The sequence below is a fragment of the Nannospalax galili genome, unplaced genomic scaffold, assembly GCF_000622305.1.
Source record: "Nannospalax galili isolate Female #2095 unplaced genomic scaffold, S.galili_v1.0 scaffold32, whole genome shotgun sequence".
NCBI lineage: Eukaryota > Metazoa > Chordata > Mammalia > Rodentia > Spalacidae > Nannospalax > Nannospalax galili.
This window is the reverse complement of record NW_008335297.1, coordinates 7,156,795-7,168,938: the sequence shown is the minus strand read 5'-3', so window position 1 is coordinate 7,168,938 and position 12,144 is coordinate 7,156,795.

Below are 12,144 nucleotides of genomic sequence, written 5' to 3'. Positions count from 1 at the left end.
GTCAAGCCTCTGAAGTTCACCTTCAAGGCTTTGCAGGGACTGAGCACAGGATGGAGGAGCATACTTAGAGGAAGGTAGGTGGGGACTGATGCCTCTGAGGTTAGTACTGCTAGATCACAAAGCGATGGAGATGAGAGGATACCAGAGCAGTTAAAGAGGCATACTGGCTTGCCTCACTGATGACCTTCTGCACCATTCCAAAGAGCACAGGCTTTCCATACTGGTGACAGAGCTGCTAAGAGTTTGGAGCATTATCCAAGACACATTAGAAACTCCTGAATTGGGGCTGGAGAAATGGCTCAGCAGACAAGAGTGTTTGCTGCTCTTGCAGAAGACCCAAGTTCAGTTCCCAGAACCTATGTCAGGTGACTCACAATTGCCTGTAACTCCAGCTCCTGGAGATCTGATGCCCTCTTCTGGTCTCCATAGGTACCTGCACTCATATGCACATACCCACACATAAATGCACACTTGTACATACAATTAAAACTAAAATCCTTATTTTCTTATTTTATGTGTATGAGTGTATTGCCTGCATGTAAGTGCACTCATGTTGTGCAGTGCCCATGCAAATCAGAAGAGGGCATTGGATCGCTTGGAACTGGGGTTAAGTCAGTTGTCAGCTGCCATGTGGGTGCTGGGAATTGAACCCAGGTCCTCTGCAAGAGCAGCCAGTGCTCTTAACCTCTGAGCCATCTCTCCAGCCCCTTTCTGGTTTTTTGAGATGAGGTCTCCCTGTAGCTCCAGCTAGCCTGGAACTCTCTATGTAGACCAGGCTGGCCTCAGTCTCATAGAGATTCACCTGTCTCTCTGCCAAGTACTGGGATTAAAGGTGTGGGTCACCACATGGCTAAAATAAATCTTTTTACAAATTTTTCTTTATTATTTTTATGTGTATGAGTGTATTGCCTACATGTAGGTAAGTGCACCTGTGTCATGCAATGCCCACAGAGGTCAGAAGAGGCTGTTGGATCCCCTGGGACTGGAGTTACGGACAGTAGTTAGCTGCCATGTGGGTGCTGGGATTTGAACTCGGGTCTTCTGCAAGAACAATCAGTGTTCTTAACCACTGAGCCATCTCTCCAGCCCTTAAAATAAATCTTTAAAAAAAGAAAAACTCTGAGTGCACAAAGAATAGAGAGGCTGGAAAGTCATTAGGGACCTATGGTGTCCTGGTGGCCTATGGCCTGGACAAGGACATCAATAATGGGGCCAGAGAGGGAAAGAAAAGTGCAGAATTGCAAACACAGGGCAGATTTTCAGTGCTGAGTACACTTAGTAATCACTCTAAAAGCCTTACAAAAATTATTCCAGATTCTCTATATTGCCAGTGGAAGTGGCAAGTTGATGACTGAGTGAAATAATCTGGAAGACAGAAGCAATACAGAGGCACAAAACACTCACTAGGCACCTGTGGAAATCGGCCAGCTCCCTTGGTCTTTCTGGCATCCTAAGCTGGAACTGTCTCACTTCTCAAATGACCCAGGAGTTCTCTTGGTCCTTTTTTTTTTTTCCCACCTTGAAAATATGCAGTTCATAAGCTGGACATGGTGGTGCATGCCTTTAATCTCAGAGGCAGAGGCAGGCAGATCTCTGTGTTCAAAGCCAAAGCCAGCCTGGTCTACATAGTGAGTTCCAGGACAGCTGAGGCTACAGGGAGACCCTGTCTCAAAAAGACTGAAAAAAACAAACAAAAGAAGTTCAAGGGGTTGGAGAGATGGCTCAGAGGTTAACAGCACTGTTCTTACAGAGGATCTGGGTTTGATTCCCAGCACCCACATGGCAGCTAACAACCATTCATAACTCCAGTTCCAGGGGAATATAACACCTTCTTCTGACATCTGTGGGCCTTGCATGACATACCTTCAGATAATATACTTGTACATATAAAATAAAAATAATAAATTTGAAAAAGGAAAATAAGCAGTTCAAGGGGCCAGCAAGATGGCTTAGTGGGTAAAGGTGCTTGTGCAAGCCTGATGACCCCAGTTCAATCCCCAGAAAACACATAAAGGTGAAAGTAGAGAGCTGACTCCACAAAGTTGTCCTCTAACATCCACATGTTCTCTGTGGCATGCACACACACGTACTCACACATCATGTACACAATAATAATAAAATTTAAAAAATTATATTTAATCTATGCAATTCAGACAACACATTTTCCTGTGACATCCAGTGCATCAGTGAAACAATTGACTCAGATGGCAATACATTACCTTAAAATCAAATGTACCTTTTGAAATGTTCACATGTAGACAGTGATATTATAATGATCATTTTTTAATTTTTTTGGGGGGGATGGTCTTTGAGACAGGGTCTCCCTGTAGCCCCAGCTGTCCTGGAATTCACTATGTAGACCAGGCTAGTCTTGAACTCACAGAGATCTGCCTGCCTCTGCCTCCTGAGTGCTGGGATTAAAGGTGTGTGCCACCACACCTGGCTCCATTTTTTAATATTTATATATCACGCATACTCTGTTGGAGCCTTGAAATTTTCACAACAGATCTATGAAATGTATTTTCTGGGTGCCTATATTTTGAAGCGAGAGATAAGACACGGTCTATATCTTATCCATGTAGCCCAGGCTGACCTCAGCCTATCAATGTAGCCCAGGCTTCTCTTGGTGATGGCCCTGCCTCTCCACCTCTCAAACACTGAGATTATAGATGTGCATTACCACACCCAGCATCATGCATCTTGGAATTCAGGATTTGATATGTTCTGTATATGAAAAAATACATTAGTGTGTGAACAAACACATCTGGTTGAACACATCCATGCAGTCAACTCTGGATTGGTCAAGGTAGATTGTCTGGTAATCAACCTTGGAAAGTCAATGTGAACTAGTCACCATCAGCATAAGCTCCAAAGGGCACAGCCTAAGACAGGTGGGTTTAAGATTCTACAACTTCAAGGTCAGATACTATTTTATCTTTGTTCTTATTTCTATTCATCCTTTTTTCTTTTTTGAGAAGAGTTTTGCGAATGCTAAGCTGGTCTTGAACTTGCTATATATAGCTAAAGATGATGTTGAACTTCTGATCCACCTGCCTCTACCTCTCATGTGCAGGGACTGCAGGTGTGCACCACCATGCTTGTTTTTATGCAATGCTGGAGATGGAACCTAGGACTTCATGAATGCTAGGCAAGCATTCTACCAACTGAGCTACATTCCCAACCTTCAGACACTCTAAAAAGTCACTACTCTTTGCCGGGTGTGGTGGTGCATGCCTTTAATCCCAGCACTCAGGAGGCGGAGGCAGGTGGATCTCTGTGAGTTCAAGGCCAGCCTGGTCTACATAGTGAGTTCCAGGCCAGCTACTGTCTCTCAAAAACACCAAAAAAAAAAAAAGCACTGAAATTTTAAAAATAATAAAGTTATATAGTAATTGCCTGGCACATGGTATTTGCTATATGCTCATTTCTTTCAACACACCTTTTTACTGGGCCTGGTGGTGCAGCTCTTGGGAGACAGAGACAGAAAGATCACCTCAAGTTTGAGGCCAGCTTTGTCTACTTAGCAGCTTTCCAGGCCAGCCATGGCTGTGTACAGAGACCAAAACAACAGCAACAAAAATAAGCAACAAAACACTGTTTCTCCATGACTGGCCAAATGTCTCATAGAATTCTAACACCACCTCTGTATTCCACAATAGCTACATTCTTACTCATAAATGTGTTTCCTAATGCAGGGACAGGCCTAGGGTGATGCTGGAATGTTTCAACCATTCATCAGTAAACCAAATATTTTGTCCCTGGTGTGGGTTCAAACATGGCCAGATGGTATTGGCACTGCCTGATTAACTCTAATCAGGCAGGATTTTATAGTTGAATGCTGCAGGGTCAAAACAAGACCATAAAACTTGGACACTGCCTGAAGCTCAAAGGAACCCTGTTGTTTTCCATTAAGGAACTCCTAAGTCCTGAGAACACAGAATGGCAAAAAAGGAAAAGCTCCAGCCTGATGCATTCTGGGAAGTGCATTAGATGAAGTGGTTTAACAACTGGGGACAGATATGGCTGAAAGATATGGCTAGACTCACTTTGGGAAAACAGGAAAGATGACCGTTACCAAGGGGCTATGGAGTCCACATGCTACTCACAAGCAAAGCAGGTGCCTCATCCATTAGAGCAGACCTCACCATGGGTACAATGTGAGCTGTATGGAATGTGACATGTCACAGACCACCCACTCTCTGCATGGAGATGACGCACAGCCACAGTGGGGAGCAGGAGTGTCAAGTGCAGACAGGAAGAGGAAAGTCACATTATGAGAAACCAATAGTTTCATCCCAAATGCTTTTCAGTGACTGCATGTTTCCCAAAGTGCACTTACTTTTCTGAGTGTGGTTGGCAAGATTTTCTCTACCTATAAACCTGTCTTAAGAGAGATTGAGGAGATGACTCAGTCAGTAAAGTGCTTGCCACACAAGCATGAGGACCTGAGTTTAAACTCTGATGCCCACATGAAAGCCAGGTGTGGTGGCATGCATCTGTAAACCTATCACAGGGGAAGTGGGGCCAGATGGAGCCTAGGTGTTTGATGGTCAACCAGCTTAGCCTAATCAGCAAACTCCAAACTCAGTGGAGACCTTGTCTCAAAAAGTAAGGTGGACAGCAATAGAGGAAGACACCTGGCATTGCCCTCTAGCCGCCACACACTCATGCATGGGTGGATACACCTACACACACGCATACGGCACACATAATTAAAAAAAATTTTTTTTCTTTTTGAGATAGGGTCTTTCTGTAGCCGCAGCTGTCCTGGAACTATGTAGACCAGGCTGGCCTCGAACACACAAAGATCCACCTGCCTCTGCCTCCCAAGTGCTGGGATTAAAGGCGTGCGCCACCATGGCCGGCTTAAAATTTTTATAGGTATGAGTGTTTTGTCTATATGTATGAAAGTGCATCACATGTATGCCTGCAGAGGCCAGAAGAAGGCCTCCTGAAGATCTCCTGGAGCTAGAGTTAAGGACATGCGTTAATGAATGTATGGGTGCTGGGAACTGAGCCTGCATTCTCTAGAAGACCTGCCAGTGCACTTAACTGCTGAACCATCTCTCCAGCCCCAGTAATAGTATTTCTTAAAGAAAGATGGTTTGAGAAGGAAGGAGTAGAAGAGAAGGCTGTGCTTATTGTGGCATTTCTCTCCCTGATGGCTCCTGATGAACATTTTAAATACTATTAGAAGGATATAAAGTGAGATGCTCATTCCATTTCATATGTCCCCTTTCCCCAGTGCTGTCCCCCAGGGAACTCCTGCTGAAAATGTGCAAAGCATGAATTCTTAAAGCACAAACGAGATGACACAGAACTACAACTACACTGTTCCCTTATTTGCTTTTTACCCTTAACACTCCCCCAGGGTCACCTTCCCACATCAGTAGATCAATCTCATTGTTTTTAAGGGTCACATATTGTGCTAGATAGCTTCAACTGTCAACTTAACACAACTGGGAAGAGGGATCCTCCTTGACTGAGGAACTTCCTCCATTGGATTGGCCTCTGGCCATGTCTGTGACGCATTTTCTTGATGAATGATGTGGGAGGGCCCAGCCTACTGTGGTCGGTGCCATCCCTGGTCAGGTGGTCCTGGGTTGTATCAGAAAGCAGACTAAGCACAGGTCAGTGAAGCAAGCCAGTAAGCAGCATTCCTCCAAGGTCCACCACCAGCTTCCTGCGTGTGCTCTAACCCTGGCTTCCCTTGATGGACTGTACTGTAAGCTGCAATAAACCCTTTCCTCCCCAAGTTCAATCACAGTGTTTATCACAGCCTTAGAAAGCAAACTAGGACAGATATTGTCCACAGTCTGGATCTAACATTCAACTGTTCCCTTCTAATGGAAACTTAGGCTTTTAATTGTTCTACTTTGTTTTGTTGCTGTTATAGATTTCAATGAACATCCTTCAACACTTGGGTATTTTTTTGCATATGTATGTGATGGGTATGCATGTATGTTGGCACACTATGTGTGTAGACAGATACACACATGTACACATGCACATGGAAGCGGAGGTTGATGTCAGGTGTCTTCTTCAGTCACTCTTCACTCTAGTTGAGGCAGGTTCTCTCATGAACCCAGAGCTTCACAATTCAGCTCATTTAGCTCGCCAGCTTGTCCCAGGAATGCCCTGTCTCTGCCTCCTGGGTGCTGGGGCTAGAGGCAAGCCACTCTGCCCACCTGACCAGTTTTTTCCTGGGTGCAGGGGATCTGAACTCCAATCTCACACTTGTATGGCAATCACTATCAATTGAGCCTCTACCTAGTCCTGTTTTTTTTGAGACAGTCTCATATACTCCAGCTGGCTTCGAACTTTCCAAGTAGCCAAAGGTGACCTTAAATGCCTGATCCTCCTGCCTCCAACTCCTAATAGCTGAGATTACAGGTGGGATCCACCATGCCTAGTTTATGTGGTGCTAGAGATTGAACCCAGGGCCTGGTACATACTAGGCAAGAACTTATCAAGTGAACTACATATTCAACTTCATGTGGGTATTTCTATTGGATTACTGCACAGGCTGGCTAATTATGCCCCTCTGCACTCACACTTTGAAACCTTATCCCCAATGCAGTGGGATGGAAGGGGGACTTCAGGAGGTAATTAGGTTGTGAGAGCAGAGTGTAATTCTAGCATGAGGGAGGCAGAGATAAGGGAATCAGTTCAGAGTCACCTTCAGTCAAAGTAAATTTGAGTCCAGCCTGGGCTACATGAAACTGTCTCAAAAAACAACAACAAAAGGATGAAGATAGCCATCCTTCAAGAGAAGATAGCCCTTGATATTCTGACAGAGCTTAAGAGAAACCTGTGCTGTTGTTCCAGTTCTGTGGCAACAGAACTAATCACTCAGCAATGCGTCTGTTGTCCTCCAAATCTGCAAATCCAAATTAAGCCTATGTCAGATTTTGACTTACATTTTGTTTTATTTTATACATTTTATTATTTTAATTCACCGCGAGGCAAGGCTTCACATAATCCAAGCTGGCTCAAAATCTTCCTGCTCATTCTTGGGAGTATAGAGATTACAAGTGTTCAGCCTAATCAAAACATTTTATAAAAATGTTTTATTATTTTTATTTCATGTGTATGAGTGTATTGCCTACATGTGTGTAAGTGCACCTGTGTTGTGCAATGCCCACAGAGGTCAGAAAAGGGTATCAGATCCCCTAGAACTGGAGTTAGCACGGTTGTTAGCCATCATGTGGGTGCTGGGAATTGAACCTGGGTCCTCTGCAGGAGCAGTCAGTACTTTTAACTGCTGAGCCAACTCTCTAGCCCATAATCAAAACATTTTTATTTGGGGCTGGAGAGATGGCTCAGAGGTTAACAGCACTGGCTGTTCTTGCAGAGGACCTGGGTTTGATTCCCAGCACCAAGATGCCAGCTAACAACCATCCATAACTCCAGTTCCAGGGGAATCTGACGCTTTCTGACCTCTGCAGGCACTGCATGACACGGGTATACTTACACACATGCAGGTATAACACTCACACACATAAAATAAAAATAAATATTTAAAAAAAAAAATTTTTATTTAATCTTTTTTTCTTTTTTTTTTTTGGTATTTTGAGACAGGGTCTCCCTGTAACCCCAGCTGGCCCAGAACTTGGAACTCGCTATGTAGACCAGGCTGGGCTCAAACTCAGAGATCTGCTTGCCTCTATCTCCCAAGTGCTGTGATTAAAGGCATGTGCCACCACACCCAGCTTATTTAATCTTTTTAATTACATTTTCATTTATTGTTTTGTGTGCAAACGCACCACAGTGAATGTACAGAGGTCAGAGGACAACTTCTGGGAGTCAGTTCTCTCCTTCCACCACTTGGGTCCCAAGGTCAAACTCAGGTCATCAGGCTTGGGGGAGAAGCACCAGCTCTTAATCTTTTAAGTTTTTTAAACAATGTAACTTCAGACGCCACCAAAATCATCATGTGCAGTTATTTTATTTCAGTATTTTATTTATTATTTTTATTTTATGTGTATGCGTGTATTACCTGTGTGCAGGTAGGTACACCTGTGTCATGCAATGTCCAAGGAAGACAGAAGAGGCTGTCGGATTCCCTGGAACTGGAGTTACAGACAGTTGTTAACTGCCATGTGAGTGCTGGAATTCGAACCCGGATCTTTTGCAAGAACCACCAGTATTCTTAACCACTTAGCCATCTCTCCAGCCCCGTGTACAGTTATTGTTAAGACACTAAAATGTGATTGTCTCTCTTGGGAAGCCTGAGCCCACTCAAGGGTATGCCCAATTGCCTTTTAAGTATGTGTCTCTCTTTTTCTTTTAAGATAATCTTGCTGTGTAGCCCTGGCTGACCTAGAACTGCTATGCAGACCAGACTGGCCTTGAACTTGCATCAGTCCCCCTGCTAAGGCCTCACTAGTGCTTGGGTTACAGATACATGCCCCACACTGCCCTTCTCCCCCTTTTTACATCCATACTTGAGTCTATATTAAAGCTTTTAAAAATAAACTCAAACTTTACTTAAAAGTAAATAAAAATAACCCCTCCCCACTACCATGTGATAGCACAGCCAAATGGCTGCCCCTGAATCAGCAACAGTGAGCAGGCAAGCATCAGGAATAGCTGAGCCCTAGGACCCTACTTAGTTTGGGTAACACGCACCCTCTGTTCTAGTTACGTTTTCTGTTGCTGTGATAAACACCATGACCAAAGCCAACATGAGGAGGAAAGGGTATATTGCACCTTACACTTCCAAGTGATAGTCCATCTTTGAGGGAAGTCAGGCAAAAACTCAGGACAGGAACCTGGAGTCAGGAGCTGAAGCACAGGCCACAGAAGGATGTTGCTTACTGGCTTGCTCCTCTGGTTGGCGCTCAACCTGCTTTCTTATACAACCCAGGACCACCTGCCCAGGGGTGGCACCACCTACAGTGGGCTGAGCCATCCCACACCACTCAACAGTCAAGAAAATGCCTCAGAGACATGCCTCATAAGCCAATCTGAGAGAGACAATTCCCCGAGGTTCCCTCTCCCCAGCTGTGTCAAGTTGACAAATGAAGCCAACCATGACATCTTCCTTATAATAATGCCCTTGGCAACTTAGTTCCTTTACCTGCACATAATATACATAGACACCCCTCTCTAAATAATAGCTAGTGATAGCAACCTCAGAACCCCTTCAAGCCCCCACCTGAATCGGGCTAGTACTCCCATCTCTCAACAACAGTATAGATTTCCTTGCCCCTAGTAACAATCAAATTTAGACAGTTTTTATTCAAGTATATTCCCAATGTATCCTGCGTAAAGAACGCAAGAGCCAATCCTGCCTGAACCAGCTTTGGGCTCGCATGCAGTAAGGCAAACTGTGTCCTTCAAGTGAACTTTTATGGCGAATCCCCTATTTACCATCTTAAGCCCCCCCATTTTTTGTCTTTTTGAGACAGAGTCTGTTTGGGAGACAAGGTTTCATGTAGCATTGGCGTGCCTCAAAATCACTATGTAATCCAAGATGACCCTGAACTCCTGATCCTCCTGCCTCCACTTCCTTCGTGCTAAGATTAGTCATGTACCACCAAGCCCCACTTACACATTGCGAGGACTTGAACTCAAGGTTTTGTGCATGCTAGGCAAGCACTCTGCCAACTAAGCTACATCCCCACTTCAATATATTTAACAGTCCTGCCACCCATCAACACCAAACACTATCTACAACTTCTACAAAAGCAAAGATCTTTTTTTAAACTATGTGTGTGTCCATGCAAATGTGCACTTCAAAACCAGAAAATTTGAAAAAAAAATAAAAAAGAATGCAAAATAAGCCTGGCGTGGTGGCGTGTGCCTTCAATCCCAGCACTTATGAGGCAGAGGCAGGCAGACCTCTGTGAGCTCAAGGCCAACCAGGACTACACAGTGAGACACTATCTCAAAACAAAACAAAAAGTGGTTGAAAAAAATATAATGTAAAATGATATAGTCTCACTATGGGAAAGTTAGATTCTCAAGATGATAAGAGAATTAATTACTGTCTGCTACGGAGTCAAAGTGTCCCCAAAGGCCCATGTGTGAAAGACTTTGTGGTGGTTTGAATGAGAATATCCCCCATAGACTCCAAGTATTTGAACATTTTTGTCCCCAGTTGGTGGTGCAGTTTTGGGAGGTCTTAGGTGTGCCCTTGCTGGAGGAAGCACGTCACTGGGGGCAGGCTTAGAGCTCTTAAACCTTGCCAGATTTCCAGTCATTCTCTGCTTCCTGTGCCTACTTGTGAATGCTTGGCTTCGGCCCTTACTCCAGCCACCTCCACCACCAATACCTCTCTGCCATGATGGACTCTAATTACCCTGGAACTATAAGCTCAAATAAACTCTTCCTTCTATAAATTTCTTTGGTGTTTCTATCACAGCAACAGAAAAGTAACTAATACAGAAATTGGTACCAGAGAGTGGGCTGTTGGCTGTGAAGAACCTGACCATGTGGGGTTTTGGAGGAATGTGGAAGACTTTGGAAGTTTGGGCTAGAAAGGCAGTTGATTGCTGTAAACAGAGCTTAACAGGCCAATTCTACTAGGTGTCTAGAAGAAAGTAAGGCTGAGAATAAGGTAGTTCAAGGGAAATAAGGACTTAAGCAGCAATTGGGATAGTTTTGCAAACAGTCTGAGTGGAGTCTGCCCACAGCCAAAAAAGCTTGCCTGAGGCTAAGTTGAAAAGCAATGGACTAATTTCTTTGGTGGAGGATATTTCAAGGCAATCTAACATGGAAATGGTGGTGTGACTACTAATGGTGAATATTATGCAGAGCTACAGTGAAAGAGAAAATGAGGCAGAGAGAAATGCAGAATGTACAGTTTGGATTGAAAAAGAGCACTAGGAAGAAAGATGCTGGCATCAAGGGGCATGTGCTGAAGGAAAGGATCCCTTTGATAAGGAGATTAAAGTGATTAAGCAGAGGCTGAGAGATTTGCACTTAAACAAACAATGGAGAGAGTGCCTCCAATGCAAGCCCACACCCATATAAGCTTCCAACTTGTAAGGAAAATGCTGCAGGGATTTTCTACTAGAAAACCACTGCAAAGAAAAGCTTCAGAAGTGGATGAAGCAGGCAGTCCATCCAAATTTGCAGCCAAACTTGGCAATAATGTTCACCTGGTGCTGACTTTAGAGGCATGAAAGATGCAAGGGTGAAGTGTCATCAGTTCTTCCTCCATAGTTTCAGAGAGCCAGGTAGCGTGCAGCAGGGGCATAAAGAAGGCCCTGACATGCCAAGAGGCCCTGATGAGCCATTTCATGAAGCTGTGAATGTGAAGCCTGGTTGACAGTGGAGATCCCAAGATGTTCATGATGCCAGAGTTGTGAGACATCTACTAAGAAGAGCAGCATACTGGGAGCGCTACCACTCCAAGAGAGAGATGTATGTTGCACGCAGCCACTCCGAGAGAGAGATGTATGTTGCATGCAGCAAAACTGGAGAGGCTGAGCCATCTAAGTACCAGCACTTAAGAGGCTGATAAAAGAGGGTTGTCACAAGTTTGAAACTGGGGTTACAAAGTGAGACCCTGTCTCAAACAACTAAATCAAAAAGATTCCATAAAAACAGGTGGAACCAGTGGGAGTGTACATTTTAAAGCAGAGGCTCTATCAGGCACTTGTATAACAATGTTCACATCAGCATTATTCATAAAAGCCCAAAGATGGAGATGATCCAACTGTCCATCAAACTTCTGAGTGGATAAAGTGTGTGCACATCCGTGCATGTGTGCATGTGTGTGTGTGTGTGTGTTCCTAGAGAGCAAGCCTACAAACATTGTTATCCTTGAGTTAAGTATTAAACTCTGATACTTGCAACACCTTGAAAACATTACACCAAGGAGAAGCTTCTGAGCACAGGTGGCCATGGACCATGACTTCATTTACATGAGATGTCAGAATCAGCAAACCTAGGGAGACAGAAAGATTAGTGGCTGCCTAGAAAGGGATGGGGAGCAAGGGAGTGACAGATGACAATTGTTGACTGGGTACAGAGATTCTTGTTTGGGATCAAGAAGAAATTTCAGAACTAAACAGCACTGGTGGCTGTAAAATGCTGCAGATGTGCTTGATGTCCTTGAATTACAGACTTACAAATGGTTCTAAGGATAAACATGTTCTGCATATTATATGGCAATAAAAAATGACTAGAGAA